The sequence below is a fragment of the Nansenia antarctica genome (genome assembly GCF_963989245.1).
Source record: "Nansenia antarctica genome assembly, chromosome: 5".
Classification (NCBI taxonomy): Eukaryota; Metazoa; Chordata; class Actinopteri; order Argentiniformes; family Microstomatidae; genus Nansenia; species Nansenia antarctica.
Genome location: NC_137690.1, coordinates 41,092,873 through 41,119,863, shown reverse-complemented (window position 1 = coordinate 41,119,863; position 26,991 = coordinate 41,092,873).

Sequence of the window (26,991 nt, the reverse complement as noted above, 5' to 3'; positions counted from 1 at the left end):
CCATAAAGCAATAAAGTAGTGTACTACTGTAAAAAAAAATAAAAATAAAAAAAAAACATTATTTAACAAGTCCTGGTCTCTTTTCTCTAATCCTTTTGATGTTGTAGATGGTCGCATGTATTTGAGGCCCAAGAAGGGACAGCCACAAAGGAGGGTCATCATGTCAGACGAGGAAAGGGAGGCAGTGCTGACCGAGGTCCATGCCGGTCACTTCGGAGTGAAGCGCATGATTGGCAAGATTAATCAGCGCTTCTTCTGGTTTGGCATTGTGAAGGATGTGAAAGACTGGGCAAGCAAATCTATTATTTCTTTAGTTAGTTATTTTCTGTTAGTTTTTATGTTTTACAAAAAGTAGCAAGATTGTATTTTACACACAGATAATATTCATTCATTCATTCACATTTCATTTCAACTTGCACTTTACTGTTTGTTTCAAGGTCCGTACCTGCGTGGCTTGCCAGAGGTTTGAGAAGGTGAAGACTGAAGCCCCTGAGCTGAAGAGCATCAAGCCTGTTTCACCGTGGTACATGATTGGTGAGTTCTACACTTTTATATCCCAATTATTTTTTGGGGTTTTGACTTGTTTCCCACCATGCTTTCTTTCAGTATGCTCTTTTAGTGTGAATGTTTTACTTCCGCTTGTCCAATGTTAGAGTATGCCAACACATTTTTCTTGCTAGATGTGGACCTCATCGGACCGTTCAAGGTCTCATCCAAGAATAGCAATCGCTACTGCCTCACAGCGACAGATTTCTTCACCAAGTGGGTGGAGGCCATTCCTATCCAGGTGTGTTATATCTGTGTCTAGTGTTGTTTTCTCAAATATAATGATCATGACCATGCTTTTTAAAATACTTGAATGTATTGTACTTGAACAGTTCATCACCATGTATCCCAATTTTCATCTTAAAATTAACATTATAAGTATTAATATAATAGTACCATATCCTGTGTGTATACACTGCTAGGACAAGACGGCAGTGGCAACATCACAGGCCCTGATAGACATCTTCCACACCCATGGTGCGCCGGAGGTCATCCTGACTGACCAGGGCAAAGAGTTCTGCAACAAGGTCATGTACTTGCTAAAACATATGATCATGTAACAGTTATGGACATACTTGTATGGACAAAACTAATGACTTCTGTCTTATTTTCTTTTTTAGGTCAACCAGATCTTGTTTGAGAAGTGGGGGATGAAGCACCGGATTACCTCTGCCTACCATCCCCAGACCAACGGACTGGACGAGCGGACCAATCAAACACTCAAGAGGGCTATCGGGAAATATATGGATGGGCACCAGGAACGGTGGGAGGACAACCTTAAGTTAATCCTTTTCGCACATAACACCAGCGTCCAGGCCTCCACCAAGTACTCGCCCTACCGCCTGATGTACGGTCGGGAGCCACGGCTGCCCTCTGAGGTATGTCAACTCTTGATATTATTGTTCTTATAATATATTTGTTTTGCAAATTGATTCTCAATATAAACAAAAAATAAAACACTAACTCTATGCAAATGTATGTATTGCGTATCTCTATTTGCCTCTCATTTCAGATCACAGGCGACCGTCCTTTTGTGGAGGTGGACCAGATTGATGAAGACACCGCTGCAGACTATCTCCACGCCAGGGCTGAGAAGGATGAGGAGGTCTTTGACAAGGTGAAAGATATTACACAACTATATACTGAACAACCACCTGAGTGATGCTAAGTAACTGCTAAAGCAATAACAATGCCTCAGCAATATACAGAGCTATACTGCACAACAGAGAATTACAATCTCTGCTGCTTCGCTTTTTCTTCAACGATCAAGGTGCGACTCAACGTGGAGAAGGCCCAGGAGAAACAGCGGGAAAGCTACCGGAAGAGGATCAAGAAGGGAACCAAGCGGTTTGAGATCCTCCCGGGCATGGAGGTCCTGAAGAAGAATGAGAGGAAACGTGGGAGACCTGGTGGCACAATGGACCCAGACTGGCCAACTAAGTACCGGTAAATGTTAGACTTTTAAGAATATTCAGAATGAGAGGGTGATGTGTGATGTCCAATTTTGCCATTATTAATACATATTTTCTTCAGGGTGACTGAGGTTGGGGACAACAATTTGGTGCAGTTGGAGACCTTGGATGGCCAACAACTGGGAACCAAAACCCCCTATGCCTCAGTGAAGCCTCTGCGGAAGAGTAAGTGTAACATACAGTTCACATTTTAAAGTTAATGTAATGTGAAACTGTATTTTTTTTACCACAAGATGTCATTCTAAAATTGTTTTGTTGATTGACTTAAGGATTCCGAGCCTGCCCGCCCACTCAGAAAGCTGTGTCCCATCCACCGGAGCCAGTGTGTTCTGATGACCCTGAACCGCTAAACTCTGAGCCGGAGTGGGACTCACTTCAGGTACACTTAAAAATCCTAGCTTCATTCATTTTAAATAATCAAAATTCCAATGGCTGAGTACTGTAACATGACAGTCCCTTTAACCCAACATCATTATGTTTTTTAGGCACCATCTCAGCTGCTAGATGTCATCATCACAGATGTTCAGCTGGGGCGGGCCTGTCCAGCTTTACGTAGCAGGTTGGAGGTGCTTAGGCCTTTCGTTCTGAATCCCAATTGTTGGCTGAATGATCTCTCCATTGACCATGCTCAGGCTCTTTTACAGGCTCAACATCCCCATGTAGGAGGCCTCTACGCCACAACGTCCCTCTCCCTCCTCTCCTCCGTGCCTGCATCAACCCAGGGGTTTGTTCAGATTTTAAATGTTTGTTCAAATCACTGGGTTACGGTAAGTAACATCAACTGCAAGGTAGGTACTGTTAACGTTGATCATTTATCACATTATGTTTTTGGTCACGGGTCGACCGAGGAGTTCATTTCTCAAATAACAGGTCTCCTCTCTTTTTCAGGTCCCAAGGTCCTTCTGCAGTGGCCTGATGTCCAGGCAGCTCAGACTGTGGGCTGTTTGCTATTGCGAACAGTCTCACATGCTGCAGAGGTGAGGACCCAGCAAGCATGGAATTTGATCAGTCTGCTATGCGTGAGCACCTCTTTTCCTGCTTTCAGGTTGGGCACCTGAAACCATTCCCCAGCTCCATACGGTGTCCACGCACGGCCCAGTCAGTGTACACTATGGACGTTAGTGTGCACTGCATCTGCAGGAGGACCATCCGGACGAGAGGACCAGAGCTTCAGGTATCCTGCAGGAGGTGTTTAAAGTGTTTCCATTCGTCTTGTGTGTCACTTAATATGATGTTTCCTAATGAATTTGTTTGTACTGCTTGTAAAGTTGTTTTTTAAGTATTTTCCAGATTGTACACAGATAGCCCTGCTACGTCCTCCGTGAGGGCCCGTTCCCCTGTACATAAGTCCCTGTCCAGCCCTGCTACATCCTCCGTGAGGACCACCTCTACCTCCTCCGTGAGGACCACCTCTACCTCAGGCTACTGCAAGTATGAGCCACAATTACATCATTGTTATTTTAAAATGTTCATATTGATTGTTTCATTACTAATACATTAAATGTATGCTCATTCATTCACACAGCACCAAGATGTTTTGGACAAAATTACATCTGGACAGTTACCTTTCATCCCCATCCACCCAGTACACTGGTAAGTCACATTGAATAGGGATTATTTAGAAATGTATTTACTCACAAAATGTTATTTTGACTGTACATATCTGTGCTTGTTTGTGTGTTTACACTAACAAGATGGTTATTGCTTACCTCAACAGGAGAGCTGATTGGTGTGATGTTACCTAACCCCCCAGATGTTACCCACCAACCTTCCAGATGTTACCCCCAACCCTCCAGATGTTACCCCCAACCCTCCAGATGTTATCCCCTAACCTCCCAGATGTTACCCCAACCCTCCAGATGTTACCCCAACCCTCCAGATGTTACCCCTAACCTCCCAGATGTTACCCCAACCCTCCAGATGTTACCCCTAACCTCCCAGATGTTACCCCCTAACCCCCCAGATGTTACCCCCTAACCTCCCAGATGTTCCCCCCTAACCCCCCCAGATGTTACCTAACCTCCCAGATGTTCCCCCCTAACCCCCCCAGATGTTACCTAACCCTCCAGATGTTACTCCCTAACGCCCCAGCTGTTACCCCCTTTACATTATTATTACTTACTTTACTTATTTGACTTTTTCTTATTTGACGAGTTGTACTATATTTAAGACTTGCTAAAACAATCGCATAGTAGCACATGCTGTTCTTATAAGTTGTGTTGTTGCTACTGTGTACAGTTAGTTAACGGTTTGTCTTGTGTTACTTGGGTTGGGCTAGCCGTGTTAGCTAGCTAGCATTAGCTAGTAAGTTATGTGTGGTATTGCATAAGACTTGCCTAAGAGAGAAACAAATATAAAGTTATAAAAATGCAGGGCTTCATTCTTGTTGACAATGTTTACTTAGATTTTTTTTCTTTTCTTGGATACAATGTTTACTGTAGTAAAAAAGAAATGCATGTATGAGGACAAGAGCTCACCAAGTATAATTCTCCTCCTTCAATCCAATGCTTCCATCCTCTGTTCTTCTTCTCTCCCCTCTGGACACAGACCAGCTTGTCATTGTCCCACTTAACAGTTGACTGTGTAACATACGTATACTGGTTCTATTATTGTTGAATTTGTGAATGATATGTTACTCCCTAACTATTATTATATACCTGATTGTAACCTGTACAGTTCTTTTGCAAACGTTATCCCCCTGATGAATTCCCCCCTATGAATTTTCAAAGTGTTGTGTATATATATATAAAGTTTATTCCGTTTTCTGAATCAGTGTGGACTCGTGGTGTGTTTGTTCATCGTCTGACATTGGCACGTTTTATTACAATATCAACTACTATACTAGTCCAAAAGTTATATATGACTGTACTTATCATAACTGTACATGTCCTACTCTAATGGATCTTGAACGAAACGCGCATTTTTTTTATTAAGTTGAATTGCTGTGCATTCTTTTAGGATGCTTAGTCCCTAAGGCTCAAGTTGCGTTTGCAACTTTATGAGAAATGATCTGCTGATCAGACCTCCGTTTCTTTCTTTTGAAACCGGGAGCACTTAACCAATAGAGAATATTGCCAACATTGTATTGGACAGGGGGATATGATTTTACCAAGGTCTCCGCCCGAGACGTGGGTGCGCTCCGGGCTCTCTCCCTGCTGATTGCGCGATTGTGCACACTTGCATTTTATAACGTTGTATTTAATAACGTTTATTCCGTTCTGCTTTTATTTGATCTTATAGGGCTCTCCCAACCCGAGGTGCTCTGTGCTCTGATGTGGTTTAACTAGCCAACTCCGTACTACGTTAGCGGAGCGAGTTACGTGTGAAATTAGCATGTGTTTTCATATAAAATGTTATATGTTATATAGCTGACTAGTGAGCCTGCGTCAACCTTAATGCTATTCAAGTGCAAGAAGATTTGTCTTCGCAGATACACACGTTAATCTGCTGACACAACCTAAATGGGGAAAAAACCGTCAGATCAGATATATAAACGGGTTATTTTGATAAACCGGATACATTTTGTGAATATATATGGTTACTTTCTCGCCTGAAAACATATTAAAACTTCATAAAATGACATATTAACACTTGTAGAGCCAAATTACAGCTTTTAGCTAATGGCGGCCAAAACGGAAGATTTAAAAACACTAGACTGACGTCACAGTCGCCAGCTGGTCGTGACGCGTTCTAAACGATTAGGCCGCTGATGGCCCTGCAGCTTTTGGCAGCAGCAGGTTTTGGCATGACAGAGCCCCCCCTCCCAAATTTCGTTGTTTGGTACCTGTACTATATCAATGACAATAAAGACCATTCATTCATTCATTCATTCATAGAAGGCAGGGGTAGTGGTTGGGCTTAGGGTTGCCCCCGCCCCGTTACACATGTCTGATATTTAGCAACGCGCCCCCGTCTGAACTGTCAAGTCGCGTTTAATGCGACTTTTACGTCGCTCTAGCAGGGTTGCCAGATGGAATTTACCATTTACAGCCTAACCAGTCAAGACCTGCCAACCTGTACGCATTTTGCGTAGAAGGTACGCATTTTAACGTCAATGTACGCTGGTACGCATTGTCAGCTGAAAGGTAAGCAAAAAGCTGCCTGATTGGTTCCTCCGACCTTCCTTCACTCACTCGTTCCACCAATCATATGCGCAAGCGTCACTTGCGTCACGTTTACCTGCTTCGGATACTGCTCTGTTTACAGAATACAGATAAGCATGCCTACAGCCGACCAGGGTTGCCAGATGGGATTGACAATGTACAGCCTAACCAGTCTATAATCGATAAATCCAGTAGCCCATTTGGCGGTAACCCGCCCCATCTGGCAACCCTGCAGCCGACCGTTCCTCTTGAGAACTAACTGCCAAGCACTTTGGAATAGTTTGGAATACAAGAGAGAGCCTTCGCCAAAGTGGACATGGATTGAGCTTTTGTCAACTAGAGCGGCAGCTTTGGAGATGGCCTATAGCCTATGAAACATTGTAAACATTCAGATTTACATCAAACATTCAATTTACATCAAATAGGTAGGATTCTGTAACGTTATTTATCCCATCGCTATGGTTAGCCACTTAATAAGAGGATTCAGAGATTGTGTCATTGACTACGTTTACAGGCACACCATATTCTGGTCAATATTCGGCTTATAAGGTGTTTATATGCGCTGTAGCAACTGGAATATTCCGTTTACATGTTAATTGACAAAATAATCTCTCGCTACATGGAACAACGTATGCAGGTACACTGGGGATGCGCGTACTGGTAGACCCAGAAAATGCTTCAAATATAATTGAGACAGTACCGTAAAATAATAGAAATTCATTCATTTTAATTCATTTGGTAGTATTGTCAACTAATTTAACACATTTTTGGAGTATGTCAAGATGTGAATGGTAGGCACTTGTGCACAATCGCGTTATCCATGTCGGAGTTCACTTGTCTCCTCTCGTTTCATGGGCTGCTTTCGTAATTTTGTTCTTTTTTTTTGTGATCAAGATTTTTTATTGCTTTTATCAACACATAACAACGACAATACAGAACAAGAAAGGAAGGGAGGGAAAAAATAAAGAAAACAAAAAAGAAAGGGGGTAGTGTAGCAGACAAGTCACAGCCAAATAGTAGAAATACAACACAATCCGGATTGGGGTAAGTGGAAAATCAAATCATAGAGCAGTCAAGTTAGTCAAGTTCAATGAATGAAGCTGCATGCACACCAGGTCATTGCGTTGCACGGAAGTCATTCATCTCAATGGGGCAGTTGCGTTGATCCGTTGCGTTGCTCTGCATTGCGTTTCTTGTCCGTCAGGGTGCAGCAATCAGTCAAAATATCTCAGCTTTTGCGTCGCGTTGGATCCGTCAAAACAACCGGAAGTAAACCGGAAGTAGTTTCTTGACCAGAGCTTTCGCCTCAGATGTAAAATCCGCCATTGGCGAAAATCTTTAATTTGGCTCTACAAGTGTTAATGTCATTTTATGACGTTTTTATATGTTTTCAGGCGAGAAAGTAACCATATATATTCACAAAATGTATCCGGTTTATCAAAATAACCCGTTTATATATCTAATCTGACGTTTTTTCCCCCACTTCTGTGGGAAACTTCGCTAGCCTAGCTAAAGGCTATCATGTATCCTGGGCTTATAAGAGATGATGTTACCCACGTAGGAGCTCATTTTCTATCTAGTCTCCAGACTGGGTACTGAATAACCAGTCACTATTCACCTTATACAACTACTTCTACTACTACTACTACTACTACTACTACTACTACTACTACTACTACTACTACTACTACTACTACTACTACTACTACTACTACTACAAGTGTAGTCTACTACTGTTCATGTTAAATCCGTGTGGAGCTAATGCTATCATAGCGTCTCCACAGGCTAGCAAAGATGGCGCCGTTAGCACCACAAACACTATGATAACATCCTCCGTAGTATCTAGTCTATCTCAGTCACAGACATGTTCAACAACAACACGTTTTACAACAAGGAAGGGATACAACTAATAAACATGTTAACACACTATTCACCTTATACAACAACTACTACTACTACTACTACTACTACTACTACAAGTGTCTATGACTACTGTTAATGTTAAATCCGTGTGGAGCTAATGCTATCGCGTCTCCACAGGCTAAAGTACAACTACACTAATATCCTCAACTTATGTCCTAATCACACTACTGTCATACAAGTCGTACCTCCTCCTTGACATGGACATACACACCTGCTACCTTCTTTGAAACTTCTTTGAAAGAAATCGCGATTTATTCAGTGAAAACTAGTACACCATTCATAGCACAACATAGCATAACAATAGCATAGCATTGCGAACAACAACACGTTTTACAACAAGGAAGGGATACAACTAATAAACATGTTAACTCACTATTCACCTTACATATGTATCAGCATGTAGCTGTATCAAACTTTTTTTTTTGTTCAAACTTCCCCCGCTGTGTTGTTGCGTCTGCATCGCACGTTGAAGTACGTCAAGCCCATCCCACCAGGTTGCGCCAGAACGGTGGGTCACGGTCCCTGGTGTGCACGAAGCGTAAGCCTTCCACGCATCAACTGTACTGGGCCTTGCTTTGTTCAATCTGGCCGTTGTGCACTCAAGATTCACTATCCTCTGTAAAGAGTAAAACCAAAAAGTGTTCATACTGAAATCAGGTGTCATCCAATGTTGAAGAATAGTTTTTTTTGCAGAGGTGAAACCAGCAAATAGCATTTTCTTTTGCGTAATACTTAAATCGAAATCAGAGTCATCATTGAGCAAACATAAACATGGATTAGGAACATAGTCAATCTTAAATAACTTGGACCTTACAGAATTGACATGGTTCCAAAAGTTGGCCACGACTGGACACTCCCAGAACATATGGAGAAATGAACCCGGTGTGGGGGTAGGCAGGGTTCGAGTTATGTGGGAGCCAATGGGAGCTGAGCTCCCATAGAGATGGTCTGAGACTCTCTGAGCTCCCATGAAGGCAGTAAAATCAAAAATCTGTGGGGGTCGCTAATAATACATTACCACAACTATTATTTGATCAAAATTTCAATGTAATGAATATTATTTAATTTATATTATAAATATTGTAAAATAAACACGTTTTCCAAAAGAGCTACGCGCACCATTAATCTCCTGTGAATGACAGTAGGCCTTTGACTGCCTGCACTTCACCACCAAGACACCATGGGGCGCAGTAGAATATTGTGCAACAGCAAAAGGTTGATTAATCAGCTGTGCGGTAAACCGTTGGAACACACAGTGCACAGCTGATTAATCAATTAAACCAATAGAGTGAGACAGGATATGTTCATATACCAGTTGCCTTTCAGGAAGTAGTGAGATCGTGCACCTAGCCTATTATTGAGAAGCAAACATTCATTCATTAGCTATACAGGAGTATATACATACAGTAGCCATTTTTTGACCCTCTCCCGTTCATCCAATCTTGGATAAAGAAAGAAAATCGGACGTCAGCATCATGGGTTCCAGGACCGCGACCGCAGCCTACTGAAAACAGACCAAACAGGTCTATCTTGTCTCCGTAAAGGTAAGGTGGCTTTTACTTTTTACTAACCTAGTGTACATGTATTTTTCGCTCCTTCTGTATAGCAAAAATAACACAATTATTGGCCGAGATACATGTGTGACTATCGCTTTTATAGCTGTTGTTTCATGTGGGGCTGTTGATGTGGTGAAATGAGTAGCCTGCAGCTGTAGCGTCAGGATATGTTGGTATTTGAGGAGGAGGATGAGGATGAGGATGATGTTTCGGTACCGGTACCGTTTTTAAAGTATCGACTTGTCACCGGTATCGAATAAAACCCAAACTGTACCCAAACCTAACTATATGTTTACATGCCAACTAATTAGCTAATTCATTTCTGTCATTTAGAGCTGAGGGGAGCAACAGAGAGACGGACAACAGGACAGTAACAGAGAGACAACGGGAGAGGAGAGCAATAGAGACAGAACTGAATGCACTGAACTTTTTTTTTAAATTCTTTGCATTATTAACACTGTTGTGTTATTGTGTTATTAAAGTGTTTAAGTGTTTTATGGTAAAGCATTATGAGTGGTGTGTGTGCAGGGTGCTCGTGAGTTGTATATTTTGGGGAGGGGGGAGGCTTGTGTATGGGGGCGGGGGGTCCTCACACAAAGGAGTAGCCTAGGGCCACTGACCACCTTAATCCGCTACTGCCTATAGCTAATTAAAACTTGTAAGTCCCATCGCTGTGTGGGCATGATTCGCGCGTGCATGAGAACATTTCGCACTGTTATTTTGGAGACCCCCACAGAGATCAGCTTATAACTCGAACCCTGGGGGTAGGGCAGAATTGACAGTAGTAGTCGTAATTTTGTTCTGAGACGAACGCAGCCTCGATTATCTCCGTTTTGAAATGATCTCGTAGCATTCCGCCGCTCGTTTCCCATTGACATCATGGTGTCAGGTAATGTATAAATAAATGTGCTGAATTCATATGCCCTTTTGTGTTCTCATGTATATAATTTAGGGATGTTCAAAGTATGTAACTTTCAACCAGGTATCTGATTCTGACCACCTGTAGTCACTTACTTAATGTAGGAACTACTTAACCCAATTCTTGTTGTGAAGTAGCTGTCTACGTCTCAAATAGGTAGGATTCTGTAACGTTACGTATACCCTAATCTGCTATGGTTAAGAAAGTAGTTCATGTTATGTTATATGAACGTTGGGAGAAACGCGCGCCACTCTCGTGAACGCAATTCTCTCACTCGCTTCATACGTGATCAGACCTGAACATCGTGGAGGGGGGAAAGCACATGAAGATGCTGGCTGCTACAGAGTCAGTCCCTAGACTGAATGCCTTCTTCCTCCCAACAAAGGATGTAAGACAGGGGCGGATTTAGGATCGTAGGAGATCCGGGGCTTAGCCCAGAGGGAGAATATAATGTGAAAATGTTGCCTTCAACCTTCAACTTACCACCACCTTAAAGCAGACAAAAGGCACTGGAGAACACATATACATTCACACCCTTTAATGAAGCAAACTAATTGTGGTGGTTCTGGGCACAGAGGGAGGTCAGCACACGTAGCTCCCAGTGGTGTAGTCTACGTGATACGCAGGACTACGCCGTATACCCACTAGGAAAGGCCAAGGATTTGCGTATACCCACTAGAAAATGCGCGAGGATACGTAACGGCGTTTTGTGACAGAACTTTCACTTTCATTCATAAAATTCACCCCGTAGACCTGTGTTACGAAGCACTTACTTCGAACTTTCTGACATGTTTGTTATCACATAACCAGTCGTTCAGAATGCTAGTCTCAGTATTTCCCCTACAGAGCCTTGGGGTGGGCGGGCCGCGAATTTGCGAAACCTAGGATGGTAGGGGGAGGCAGGGCAATACCGCTACCTGATTGGTTGGCGAAGCACTCCCTCATTTCGCCAGCCAGCTGGACTGAAAAAATCAGGTGTAGTGCTGAGGCACAAATATGTACATTTCAAGCCTGCAAACTGCGACACTTTAAATAAATGTGCAATAACACTATTGTGCAATATGACAACCCTAGTCGTCTATCTGTACAGTATAGTATAGTGGATAGTGTACATAGCCTTTATTTATGTAAACCAGCTCCTTCCCTTCTTGTGATTTTTTTAAAAGTGTTTTTTCCCCTTTCCTAACACCAGGGGAGCCACCCCTCCTAAATTTCGTTGTTTGGTACCTGTACTGTAGCAATGACAATAAAGACGATTCATTCATTCATTCATTAATTAATTAATTCATTCATTCATTCAAGTGTCTGATTATAGTTTCATGGTGTGAATAATAGTGTCAAAGAACTAGCAAGCTAGCTAGCTAGCTCAGAGGTGATTAGATGAGCTAGTCTGCTGCACACATGCCAGCTAAAGAGCTAACTGGAGGCACTTTATTATTTTACTTAAAGTAGATATACAATCTTTCTTATTCTGCTAGAATTGGGCTTTATGGTAATACCATAATGGCATATTTACAGTACATGGACAGTGGATTGAAGCATTGGAACAAACCCTCACTCATTGGAAATGTCTGTTTTTTGTAGTTGGACATACGATTTTCTTACAGGTGAGAGAGTAATTAAAGACAGTATCTGACTCTATTGCCCACAGCAACCCAATATTCAATTAGAATGATGTTATGATTTTATATGAATTCAATGTATACCTCTTATTAAATTATAAATACTCTGGTTGTTATATTTGCCTTTTGGGTGACAGCAAAAGAGGGAGAGAGGAGGATAGAGAGGGAGAGAAGGAGAGAGAGCAGGATGGTGTCGGCACACCAGAGAGAGAGAGAGCAAGAACCAGGTGAGAAAGTGGACATGTAGTCAAGACCACGTAAGTAGCCTTGAGAACCGATGGTTCTCGAGCCTAACGGCCCTTAGGGGGCAGGAGCCTATCTCCTGTTTCTGTAGCGTGAGGCAGCTTGATGTACAAGTACAGTCCATGCCACCCCCCCCCCCCCCCCCAAGGCAGCAAACACTGGTGTAGATGCATACTGTATGCATAAGTGAGTGTGGTGGTGCGTATGGGGTGTCGCTACGGGACAGGTGTCGCTCTGACTGGGAGGGCAAAATCACAGTATACCCACTAGAAAAAACTAGACTACACCACTGGTAGCTCCCCCTGTCAGTCACCATCATTTATATTTGTATAGAATTACATAATTGATGGGCTGAGGCTAGTTATGTTACAGTATGTATCAATTCAATTCAATTCAATGATACTTTATTTATCCCCGTGGGGAAATTCATTCTGCCACGCCACTCCACTAAAAACAACACATAACAACACAACATAAAGGACAGACAACAACACTGAGCCAGCCATATACGGTATATAAAAAAACAGCGAGATCACGATAAAAAAGTGGATAAAAGAGATGGCTATAGTTATTATATCAGGGCAGTCTCTGTGCTCACCACTTATATTGTATTTAGAGTCTTGTCCTGTGTTATATGACGATATATTACATGTATTGTTGGCCTGTGTATAGTACTGTGAAATCAAATCCCCCCTGGGACATTAAACAAACTTAGTTAGTTAGCGTTACATCTTAGGATAGATTTGAGTCATGTTCTGTATACATACATACTACCATAAGGGCATACTTAATGTGGTTACTCCATGTTTACTAGCTGTAACATTAACGTTACATCATTCTTTTTCACTTGTTACTCAGTCAACCAGAGTACAGATATCAAAGACTATCAGCCTGTTATTCACTTTATTTGTATAAGTATTATCCTTTGTTTGATTTCTTACCATGTACCGTAACAGTACCTTGCTATGTTTCATTTTCATTATAACATAACGTTATGTTATGATAGCCAGCTAGCATTAGCAAACCGGAAAAGTAGTGTCAGTGAGTCAGTCACCTTTCTAATAAGATTCACAAACCTGAAACATCATCTATGTCATTACTGCTGGTGATGTCATTGTTGTCAGCTGCTGATACTGCTGCTGCAACAAGGCGCTTGTTTTGTTGAAACAACTTTGGGATATCCATCCTTACAATTTTGCAAGTCAGGCACTGATTGAGATCACTTCTTCTTCAGGGCAGGGTAGGCTACCCAGTACGCAGGCTAATGTCGCGCAGCTGCTGCCTCTCTGTTGGACTCCGGTACTGCACGTTACTCACGAGATTTTTTTTATTTTTTTATTTTTTAAGTAAAACATTCGGGGCTTTTCAGAAAACATCCGGGGCTTGAGCCCCAGTAGCCACCCCCTAGCGCCGCCCCTGATGTAAGACCAATCCGGTAGAAACACTTTTTACTTCTTTCATCGTTGAGCACAACCTACCATTAGCTGCTGCAGACCATGCCGGACCACTTTAAAAAAAAATTATAATACGGATAGTGAGATAGCCAAGCAGTATTGCAGTGCCAGGACCAAGACAGCCTGCATAATTAAAACCCTGGACAGTAGGCCTAATGATGAAGAGAGCATTACTGAAGCAATGAAGCGTTCTCCATACAGCCTTGCTACAGATGGGAGCACAGATATGGAGGACATAAAAATGTACCCCATGTAGTTAGGATTTTTGATGCCAGTCTTGGGAGGGTGATTGTGTTGCTTAAGATTTGTGAAACAAGAGAGTCTACTGGGAGAGCAATATTTGATTTGGTGGATGGAGAAATAAAGAAGAGAGGCATATCCTGGTCAAATTGTGTCAGCTTCGCAGTAGACAATGCTTCAGTGATGCAAGGTTTGGGGAAAGGAATAGCTGCTTTCCTGAAGGCACAACATCCACACATCTACCTAGTTGGTTGTGCCTGCCACCTGATACACCTAGCAGCAGAGAAGGCATCCAGGCAGCTTAGTGTGAACATTGAAGATGTCCTTGTCACCATTTACTATTATCTGGATAAAAGCAGCAAGAGAAAGTCAAATCTCCGTGACATACAGATAATATGTGATGCAAGATGATCTCCACAAGATGGCTGTCTCTGGGGCAATGTGTGAACCGTCTACTGCAACAGTGGGATCCTCTTACTGTTTTCTTTCAGAATGAGGTGGAAGCCGGAAAGAAGAAGACAAAACCATCCAGTTCTTCCAAGCTGCCCACACCTCCAGCTACCCCTAAGCTGAAAGCCACACCCTCCACCAGCATGCCAGCTCATACAGCCCAAGATGCAGCCCAAGCTCTCCTTCTCTATCCCACCAACACTGCCCACTCCAGCAGCTTGTCCTACCCAGAAGCTGTCTACACCTCCAGCTGGTCCTGCCCCTAAGCTGAAAGTCACACCCCCCACCAGCAAGTCAGCTCCAAAGCAACCGAAGCTCTTCTCACCAATGTTGCCCACACCTCCAGATGGTCCTACCCCTAAGCTGAAAGCCACACCCTCCACCAGAATGCCAGCTCCAATACAGCCCAAGATGCAGCCCAAGCTCTCCTTCTCTATCCCACCAACACTGCCCACTCCACCAGCTGGTCCTACCCAGAAGCTGTCTACACCTCCAGCTGGTCCTACCCAGCAGCTGCCCACACCTGCAGAGTTTGACATAAACAGATTCATCTTCAAGCAAAATGAAGTTGGCAAGAGAGCTGCCAAAGAAAAAGAAAAAATGAAGGCCAAAAGGACAAAGAAAGAAGAGAAAACAGATCTGACAAAACCTGAGAAGGTACTTCAATTCCCCACCAACCCCATGTCAAAGGTGTATTCAATCTTTCTGAAGAGAGCCATACCTATTTTTGACACCAGCAACCTCCTTCAAAAAAGAGGAGCCATGCATACAGATCCTGCTTCCAACTTTGGAGCTGCAACTGCAGAAGATATTGCTTTCATTCTGTGAGCCTGAGCATGTGGTCACTATGATGACTGAAATTGGTAGAGGTATCAAGCCAACACTGTACAGCACAATAGAGAATCAGCTACCTGATGAAGAACTGTCAATTGGCCAGGACACTCAAGCTTTCATCCAAAGTCAGGGTAACCTAGAGCTGAAGCCATTCTTCAGAGATGTGAGGAAGTACTTTTCAACTGCAGCTGACTACATGATTTCCAAATTTCCATTTGGGGATGAGCTGCTTATGCATGCTGTTGTAGCAGACATAGGTAACAGGCTATCTGCAAACTTTCGTTCTCTCCAGTTCTTTATCAGGCGCTTTCCTTATGTTATGCCTGAAGGTGTCACAGTGGATCAAGTGCAAGATGAGTTCCGGATGTATCAAACGACCAGCATTGAGGATCGCATCCTCAACAAGCGTACCGATGAGGCATGGCGAGACATTGGCCTGTTGAAGAATTGAATTGAATTGAATTGAAAACCTTTATTGTCCCCAATGGGGAAATTTTGTTGTCAAACAGCTTAGTTAGGGCAGACAGAAAACATTCAATAAAATACATAAAACAGTGCAGGCTCAATAAGTAAAAAGTTCCAAGTTCCAAAGTTCCAGCTCCAGGTCTCCCCCACCCTGCAGGGCCTGGTTGTAGAGTCGGAGTGCAGCTGGAACAAAGGACTGTCCAAATCTTTTTGTACTTTGACGGGGGAGAACAAATCTGTGGCTGAACTTGCTCCTCATCCCCGCCAGCTCGCAGTACATCGGGTGGGAGGGATTGGCCAGCATGGCCGCCAGTTTTTTCCCCATCCTCTGTTCTGCCACCACCTCTAGGCTGTCCAGCCCGGTCCCCACCACAGAGCTGGCCTTCTTCACCAGTTTGTTTAGCTTCGCAGCATCCCTGGCACAGATGTTTCCACCCCAGCAGGCCACGGCGACGAACAGAACGCTGGCAACCACCGACTGATAAAACATTCGCAGCAGCTTGTTGCAGACACCGAAAGACCTCAGCCTTCTCAGGAAAAACAGTCTGCTCTGCCCTTTCCTGAGAAGAGCCTCGGTGTTGTCAGTCCAGTCCAGTTTGTTATTAATTTGTACTCCCAGGTACCTGTAGGAGTCCACCCTCTCGACTTCCACCCCCTTGATGGTGATGGGGGCTCCTAAAATCCACCACCAACTCCTTTGTTTTGCTGGTGTTAAGCAAAAGGTAGTTGGTGTCGCACCACTGCACAAAGCTCTCCACCAGGGCCCTGTACTCCTCATCCCTGTCGTCTGTGATGTAACCGACGATAGAGGAGTCATCAGAAAACTTCTGCAGGTGGCACTGGTCGGAGCTAAACTGGAAGTCGGAGGTATAGAGGGTGAAGAGAAAGGGTGACAGAACAGTTCCCTGGGGGGCACCGGTGTTGCACACCACCACCTCAGACTGACAGCCCTGCAGTCTCACAAACTGACGTCTGTCTGTGAGGTAGTTGTGGATCCAAGCCGTCAGGGAGTCCTCCACACACATCACTGCTAGTTTGTCAGCCAGCAGTGATGGCTTGATAGTATTAAATGCACTGGAGAAGTCGAAGAACATGGTCCTCACCATGCTCTGTGGCCTCTCCAGGTGTGTGTAGGCCCTGTGCAGCATGTAAATGATGGCATCCTCCACCCCAATGCTCTCCTGGTATGCAAACTGCCGGGGGTCCAGGAAGTCCTTCACCTGGGGCTTAAGGTGTTGCAGCACTAGCCTCTCCAGGATCTTCATGACCTGTGGTGTCAGGGCGACAGGTCTGTAGTCGTTTGGGGTGCTGGGCCGTCCCTTCTTTGGCACTGGGACGATGCAAGAGGTCTTCCAGAGCTGTGGCACCCTCCTCAGTCTTAGAGATAGACTGAAGAGATGTTGGAATGTGTCCGCCAGCTCTCCAGCACACACCTTCAGAACCCTGGGGTTGATGTTGTCTGGACCTCTGGACTTGTTCACATTCACCCTGGAGAGCTGCCTTCTCACCTGCTCAGATGTTATAAAGCTGTGAGTACAGGTGTCTCCAGGTGTGAAGCATGCTCCCTGGCTCCTGGTGTTGGTAAGGGGAGGCAATTGCTGCTGGGGTGTGAGGGGGTCAGGGGGAGTGGGGGCTACTGTTGCCAGGGGTGCGGTACATTGGAGAGGGGAGGAGAGGGTCGGGGGCTGTGGGGGGAGGCATGGTGGTCTTCTCCAACCTGTCAGCAGTCATGCTTGGGATACTGGTTGTCTTCCATAGCAATGCTGATTGTGAGAGGGTTTTCAGTCTTGTTACCAAAAACAAGACCCAATACAGAGCCAGCCTGAGCACTGAGATGATAAGCGCCTTGGTGACACGAAAGGTGAGCATGGCTGCATAAGGGACTGTCTGTCACACGGAAGGCTTCAGTGATGCTCTGCTCAGAAAGGCCAAGTCAGCAACTTATGAAGCAAAGCCGTCAAGAGCAAGTCCCACTGCAAGAGGTGATGACTGATGCAACATGCAGCCTAAATATACATTTTATTGAGTGATGCAGAGAAAAAAAATGTATTTGTATAATGCATTGATAATTACCAAACATTATTGGTAATATGTTTTACTTTTAATATTAAACAAATTATTCTAAAGAATATGATTGTATGGATTTCTTCATAGCTATTTTATTTGTTGAATAATGTGATGATATGGCTGTGAGTGGGATAATGCAAAGCATAGTGGGGTGAAAGCATGTGAATCAGGGGCAGGGCTAGGGGGTGGCTACTTCTCATGCCCCTGATGTTTTCCCACAAGCCCCGGTGTATCAATATAGTCAATATAATTGTAATTCCTAATCGCCTCCATACTCTGTTAACTTGTGTTTTTTGCTTCACAAGCGTCCGTGTATTTGCCTCACACAAACGCGTATGCATTTTTTTTGTCGCAAAAAAGTAGTACTCATAAACAATTCTGAAGGTTGGCAGGTCTGCCAGTCTATAACCGCTAAATCCAGTAGCCCATTCGGCGGTAACCCGCCCCATCTGGCAACCCTGCTCTCTAGACGTATAGCAGCGAGTGCTCTATAAAAAGCCATAGCTAAGCATTTGGCTCTTTTTCCTCATCCTTCTTCTTTTGACCACTTGCTCATACAGTTAGGTCCGGAAGTATTTGGACAGTGACACAATTTCCATAATTTTGGCTCTGTATGCCACCACAATATATTTGAAATGAAACAATCGAGATGTAATTGAAGTGCAGACTTTCAGCTTTAATTCAAGGGGTTGAACAAAAATATTGTATGAAACGTTTAGAAATTGCAACCATTTTATACACAGTCCCCTATTTTCAGGAGCTCAAAAGTAATTGGACAAATTAACATAATCATAAATAAAATGTTCATTTTTAATACTTTGTTGAGAATCCTTTGCAGGCAAAGGAACACATGGACATCACCAAATGCTGGGTTTCCTCCTTTTTGATGCTTTGCCAGGGCTTTACTGCAGCAGTCTTCAGTTGTTGTTTGTTTGTGGGTCTTTCTGCCTTTAGTTTTGTCTTCAGAGAGTGAAATGCATGCTTGATCGGGTTGAGATCTGGTGATTGACATCTGGCCAATATTCCACTTCTTTGCCTTGAAAAACTCCTGGGTTGCTTACGCAGTATGTTTTGGGTCATTGTCCATCTGTATTGTGAAGCACCATCCAATCAACTTTGCTGAATCTGTCTGAATCTGAGCAGACAGTATATCCCTAAACACTTCAGAATGCATCCGTCTGCTTCTGTCTTCTGCCACATCATCAATAAACACTAGTGACCCAGTGCCATTAGAAGCCAGGCATGCCCATATCATCACACTGCCTCCACTTTTTTTTTTTTTTTTTTACAGATGATGTGGTATGTGTCAGATCATGAGCTATTCCAAGCCTTCTCCATACTTTTTTCTTTCCATCATTCTGGTACAGGTTGATCTTAGTTTCATCGGTCCAAAGACTGCTCTTCCAGAACAGGGCTGGCTTTTTTAGATATTTTTGGCAAAGTCTAATCTGGCCTTTCTATTCTTGAGGCTTATGAATGGCTTGCACCTTGTGGTGAACCCTCTGTATTTGTTTGTGTGAAGTCTTCCCTTTATGGTACACTTGGATAATGATATCCCTACCCCCTGGAGACTGTTCTTCACTTGGCTGGATGTTGTGAAGGGGTTTTTCTTTACCATGTAAAGGATCCTGTCCACCACTCTTGTCTTCCATGGACGTCCAGACCTTTTTGTGGTGCCGAGCTCACCAGTGCGTTCTTTTTTTCTCAGAATGTACCAAACAGTTAATTTGGCCACTATTAATGTTCCCGCTATATCTCTCATGGATTTTTGTGTTGTTTTTGCAGCCTAAGGAAGGCCTGTTTCACTTGCATTGAGAGCTCCATTGACTGCATGTTGTGCGTATACAGCAACAGCTTCCAACTGCAAATGCCACACTTGGAATCAACTCAGACCTTTTACCTGCTTAATTGATAAAGAAATAATGAAGGAATAGTACGGAGCCCCCCTGGGGTCACCTAGGAGAAAAGAAAAAAAAAGAGTAAACTGTGCGCACAGTTTAGTAAACTGTGGCCTCAGATTCATAAACTGTGCGCACAGTTTAGTAAACTGTGGCCTCAGATTCATAAACTGTGCGCACAGTTTAGTAAACTGTGGCCTCAGATTCATAAACTGTGCGCACAGTTTAGTAAACTGTGGCCTCAGATTCATAAACTGTGCTTACAGTTTAGTAAACTGTGGCCTCAGATTCATAAACCGTGCCCTGCCCTCAGTTTCATAATCACTCCGCACTTGCGTAAACCGCGCGGTCTCGCCTTCATTTCCCTGTATTCAACTGCAGCTGATAGCCTGGACCGCAATGGGTAAGCCAACTTCTTTGATAGTGATATAAGTTAGATATTAAGCTTTGTGCTTTTATAATTTCCACGTTTTACTGTGCATTGTTTGTGTTTTTTATGCAAAAACCTCAGCGTTGCCAGCCACCCGTCCGGCACGATAGCCTACATAGCTTTCATCGGCGGTGTAGTCAGTTATGGGTTTGCGCTGTTCTATTGTGCTTCAGTTCTTATGTTATACCGTTATTATAGTTCTTGAATTGATTGTTTGGGTCTGCTGTAGGCGCGTGGCAGATTGCACAGGGGGCCCATAGGTTTGAAATAATTTCAACATTTTAGGATTTAAAATGTAGGCCTACCCTACCCCCTCCCAAATCTGTGACTGAATCGCATATGCGCATCCACTGCGCGCTCGTACCTAGTTAGGTTTGGTATCGTTTGCAAGCATACAAATGAGGCTTTGACGTGATATCAAGCATGCAATGACTTGAAATAGCCAGCTCTTGTCAGTGCCACAATAAACACCAAGCCAAACCTTAGAAGTGTGTGCATATGTCACATGACTGCCAGCGCGATTGTCATGAAACGCAACCTAGTTTGATGCCTTGTCCATTTCGAGGTAATAGATTGGCCATCCAAACTGGGGGCGTTCATTATGAGCCGCTTGATAGTAGCCTGAGGCAGAGCCTACTAAATCCAGTATTTGCAGTGATTTGCTTTGTCTTAGTGGGAGTTTGGTGGTAGTCGGCTACACTTAAGACTACTGTAGCCTATAAAATAATGGAGTTATAAGTCATTTATAGGGGGGGGGGGGTCATTTGTGTTTTGTTTTTAATACATTTTAAACTGTGCCCAATGGTAGAATTTGCCAATACACTGATACATGTCATGGGGAAATACTTTGTCTTCACAAAGCCTCATGTAGTGGAAATCGGTAGTATTGTATTGCCAGGTGTCATATTCAGGAGGTAAAACACAGTTTGGGTACTTGGGTCCCTGGAGTCTCCATTCAAGGCAGAACCGCCTAGTCCTATCAATACCAAAATCTTTGTTGAGTGTACTGTATGTGCTTTGTGATATTAATATAATTATCTTCTTTGAGTATCTTCTAGTACATGTTGAGATATTGAAGAACTGATTCAATATATATATATAGGCAAAGGTAATATATATGTGTACTTTATATATGTGTATTATCTTCAGGTAAAATGTATACCTGTAGTTCCTGTACTTGTGGAATAACACTTATTTAAACCCCCCCAAGTTAGATTTGATTTATTGCAGCATGAATAAGCATTGTTCATCTTCCCTCTTCTTTGTGCTTCTCTCTAGGCAATATTTGAGTGAAAAGCTGGACGAATCAACTCCCTCCACCCTAAGTTCTCATCAGCAGTCTTTTTTCATCCTCCTATGGATAAGCTGGAGTTAATAAAACTATACTTTAACCTGGGCCTGAACTACAAGAACATTGTTCATATTTTGAGCAGAAAACACAGGATTGTTCTCAGCTTGAAAACCCTCAAACGAATCCTGAAGAAGAATGGACTGTTTTGTCGACATTTTGACAACTTAACAGAAACGCTACAGTTCATAAGGGAGGAGCTCCAAGGCTCAGGGTCTCTGCATGGGTACAGGTGGATGTTCACTAAATGCAAAGAAAGGGGGTTGCGTGTACGGAAAGAAGATGTCCGCTTAATTCTATCCACTCTTGACCCAGAGGGCACAACACTCAGAAGAAAAAGAAGATTGAGCAGACGAGCATACTTTGCCAAAGGGCCCAATTTTGTATGGCATGTTGATTCTTATGACAAATTGAAGCCTTTCGGTATATGCATCAATGGAGCTATAGACGGATTCTCCCGAAGAATGTTATGGTTGAATGCATATTGTACCAGCAGTGACCCCAAAGTTATAGGAGGTTATTACCTGGAGACAGTAGAGGAGCTTGGTGGATGCCCCCGTATCCTGAGGGCAGATATGGGAACAGAAAACAGTACGATCCGGGATATACAACGTTACCTACGTCGCAATGATGATGATGCTCATGGTGGTAACAAAAGCTTTATATATGGTAAAAGCACGAGCAATCAAAGAATAGAGAGCTGGTGGGGCTTTCTTCGTAAAGAGTGTGTGGAGTTTTGGCTCCAACATCTTCACAGACTCAAAGATGAAGGTCAGTTTGATGGTGACTTCTTGGACAAGAACCTTATCTTATTCTGCTTCCTTGGTTTGATTCAGGTAAGTGGCATCAACAATGGATGGTGTAGACATGTATAGCCTAAAATACTCTAACCAACAGGCCTATGATTATACTTTAATAAAAGGCCTAAACTTTTCCCAGTAATAAATTTTGTAATTTGATTTGGTATTACTCTGATCATGTCCGCAGGATGAATTGGATTCAGTTAAGGAGACCTGGAACAGCCATCTGATTCGTCCATCAAGGAATGAGCTTGTTCCCCACGGTCGCCCGGATGTCATGTATACCATACCTGAATTGTATGGCACAGGCGAATCTGTGTCAAGTGTCTGAGGAAAATCGTACCAACTGTGAAGGCGACTGTATCCACCGCCATGACATAGCTTGTGATGAGGACGTTTTCACCCTGTGCACCCACATAATGGCACAAAACAATCTCCATGTTCCTGTGGATGCATTCATGGCAATTGACCTCTACATTTCCTTGAGGGAAGAATTGTCTGCACTTGTAAATGTTGAGTGAGTGAGATTCATATGAGGACCATCACCAGGCTCTGGAATACATTCACATGGGCCAGCTCCAAGCAGCCTCTTCATAGACTCAGACTCTTATTATTTTGAAAGGGTGATGGACAAACCTGGGATGTCAGTATCTTGAGTAAAACTACAGAATATAATGCATTTACCTTAGCAGTGGAAATTATCAAATAAATGGCAAAACAAAATTAAAGTCATTTTTGTTTAATAAATTGACTAATGTGCATGTTATTTGAGAACTCTGATATACTGTTAATATCATAACATGAAAGAAACTCAGGGTAAGCTGAACCTTAGCACTGGAAATAATCAAATAAATAACAAAGAATAATGCCACGTTTTTGTTGAATAATTGACTGTGAGGAACATGGCGCGTTCCGACCTGCAGAGGGAGCCACAGGACGGTTGGTGAAGGGATCCCTTCACCAACCGTCCTGTGGCTCCCTCTGCAGGTCGGAACGCGCCATGTTCCCCACATTGACTTGTGCATGTTATTTGAGCACCCTGATATACTGTTAATCAGAACCCTGATATGCTGTTAAACATGAAACTAACCCAGGGTAAACTTAACCCTGGCAGTGGAAATAATAAAATGAATGTACAAAAAATAAATAAAGTCCCCTTTTTTGTTGAATAATTGACGAATGTGCATGCTGTTTGAGGACCCTGATATACTGTTAATAACATAACATGAAAGAAACTCAGGGTAAGCAGAATTACGGAAAGAGAGAGAATGAAGGTGCCATTCTGCCACAACAACACCGTTTCCTGGGGACCTCCAGAGAGATGGTGAATTACCTACAGTAGAATAGAGAAGCATAACATGAGCTACATGCAGTTGTAGATGTACATACCCAATCATGTACATTGAACTCACACACCTGACACTTACCACTAAATAATGTCCATCACCCACACGTTTGCATCAAGGACGCTAGTGAACTCTTCTGCCAATTCAAGGTATGATCCATAGTTGTTTGGGACTTTTAACACACACCCACATGTGTTGGACTGGGGGCTTCTTGTAAAGGTACTCTTAGGCTCAACAAATCGGATGTGGATTTCCTTGGCAACCAGGAGGTCTGCACCTATTAAAGACAACACAAAATGGTATGGATGCCACCCATTAGTCAATTAATTGACTGATTAGTATTAGTCAATACATTTTTACAGCACTGAACAGACTTCAAAGGAACAGGTTAATACTATCAAATAACTGAAACTTTCTTGCAGAATTACCGGTGCAAAATCTGAGAAATTTCCTGAGCCGAGCTTCGCTACAGGTCCTGATGAACTTCTTCAGGAAATCCAGAATCTCCTGTTCTCTTTTGTTGAGGTTCTCATACTGTAGCTTGGCTACAACTTTCCTGCTTGTAGGAGTGAGGCTGGTCATCACTTCATCCATTCCCCCTGGGGGCAGTTTCAGCCCTTTCAACACAGTGCTCCAACAGTCAGCTATATATGCTGGATCCTGCACTATTTCTTTGTGTGCCACTTCAAGTAACGTCTTCCTGACATTCTCCTCTGTGACAAGACGTTTTACATGATGTGCCTCTAGGAAATCCATCCATTCCTCTGTTCCAGAAATTGATTTGAAGTCCTTCATTGCTTGCTCAGAAACGTCCTTTTCTTCAGTGGGAACTGTTTCTAAAAACGTTGAAAACAGGTCATCATCCATGATTTGTTGTCCAAGACAGTAGAAGAGGAAGGGCTTGGCCAGTACTACAGGGAAATAATTGGCAATGTTGTAGCCTATGACCATTACTTTAGCTACGTTTTCCCATTCATCTGTCATGTCATGTCTTGTCATAGGTATTCTCACAGCGTTTCCGCAAGTGCATTTCATAACAAAGGTCTCCCAGTATTCACTTAAAGCATCACGCAGGACTCCACCAGTGTCTTCTCCCTTCTCTGTGGTACCATTGGGTAGAACCATCGCCACCTCCAAGAGAGTGTCATCAACAGATAGACGACCATCCTTACAGGCAGCATTTAACTCTTCAAACACATTTCCCCTGTGAAGCCTTAGCTTTGTGACCTTGGGAGGTTCAACTGTTGCACTTTCCAGAGGGTATGATATATTATCTAGTGGTAGGGTATCATCCAGACTGATGGTGTCATCCATAAAGGAGTAGCCTATCTGTATTTCCTCATCAACTATAATGGGGTGCCTGCCCCCTGTGGAAGCAGCTGTAGAGGTAGAAGCAGCTGCAGATGGAGGTGAAGAAGCAAGTCTAGGCCGAGAAGCAGTTGCAGGTGGCGATTCAAATCCAGGTAGAAAAGCAGGTAGAGAATCAAACCCTGGTGGAGAAGCAGGAGCAGAACCAAATCCAAGTGGAGAAGTAGGTGGAGAGCCAAATCCAGGTAAAAAAGCAGGTAGAGAATCAAACCGTGGTGGAGAAGCAGGAGCAGAACCAAATCCAAGTGGAGAAGTAGGTGGAGAGGCAGCTGGAGGCGGAGAAACAGCTGCAGGCGGAGAAACAGCTGCAGGCGGAGAAGGTGTTCCAGTGTCAGACCTTGCTTTACAAGATAGGTAGACTCTCAACATTTTTACTTTTAGACTTTCATACAGTTGACCCAGACTCAGCAATGGATCAAGCTCCACTTCGGTGAAGTCCCTAATTGTGAAATCAAATTCATTCAAATCACCAAGCTTACTTTTCCCGTGAGGGAAAAAAAGAGCTTTTCCTACTTCAACCAACTCTGCCATTGTGGTGTTCTTTTCTGCTTGTAGGTGTCTAGTGCCGCCTCCTCTTTTCCCTTTCACTTGATTGAAAGAGCCCCCAACTTCTTCAAACAACCCCATTTGGTAAGTGCGCTTCACTTTGGAAGCATTTTTGTTCCCCCACATTTTTCCAGCGCGATCATCCCCTTCAGTGTTTTTGGTTTTGCAGGCCCGTTTTCCAGAATAAACATCTTCAGTGTTTTTAGTGCCCCGTCTTTGTTTTAGTTTGGACATCAACCTTTCTGTAGCTTTGGAGACAGTTGTGGTGGTTCCTTCAAGTGCAGCTACTTCTCTTCTGCAGTACTGCCGAATAGTTATCCGGTCTCCAATCTTGGGTACATAACTCATTAGCTCGTCATCTGTCATCCCATGGACAGCATAGCAGTCAATCTGAAAAACAAAAACATTATGGAACTTGTGCCTCTCACCCTCTTTGCATGCCCTCACCCTCTTTCCAAAGTCCTGTGTGTGTGCCCCAATCCCTTTTCCAGTCTGGAAACTACAATATTCCAACTAGAAATACTGCTTTGTGGATGTATGCCCCGCCAACAAGAGTCAGGTTGTTGTTTAGGCCTACATCCTCTGTCTAGACTCAAAAAAGTATGTAGTGAAGGCTTAATGTATTATATTAAATGAGTCCCAAGTAGCCAATTGTGAAAACAATTCCTCAAGCCGTTCCTGAAATGTCACATTGACAAGGCCAAAAGTGAGGTCACGGTGACCTTAATCTATACCTCCTTTATAGCTAGCTAACATTGCATACCTTTTCATTGATGAACGTTGAGATAACCCTCTCATCCAACCTCCGTTGCTCACGTAAAAAGGTGATCCACTCTTTATCCAACTCATCCATTCTATCAAAGAAATACAATTCAGTGACTAAAAAAAGGTATGGCATCATCCCTAGCTGTAGATGGACTCAGACCTCTCCTCACCTCAACAATGTATTTGAATACCTACAGTAATAGCCTACTGTAGATTTCTGAGTTACAAAACTGAACAGTAGTGAAAAGTGAATAAACAGAGGGAAAGACAAATGGTGAGGGGTAGGGAGGCATCAGCTAAGATGGATGAGATGAGAGGAAGAATCAAAGAAACACACTTCTGACTTACAGAGCGGAAGGCTACTGGCACAAGTTCGCTGGGAATCAATTTCTGGGGAGGAAAAACAGACAAACTGCATAAGTAACCATGCAAAAGGTACAGTTAAGTGATCATCAGTTATTTTAACCTTGATTTATAATCCTAGCAACACTAAATTCAATTCCACTCAATTATATTATTCTATTTTCTCCCTATATGCATAACTAAAGTAATCTTAATTTATCCCAAAATATCTAGCCCAGTCTAAGTAGCCTACA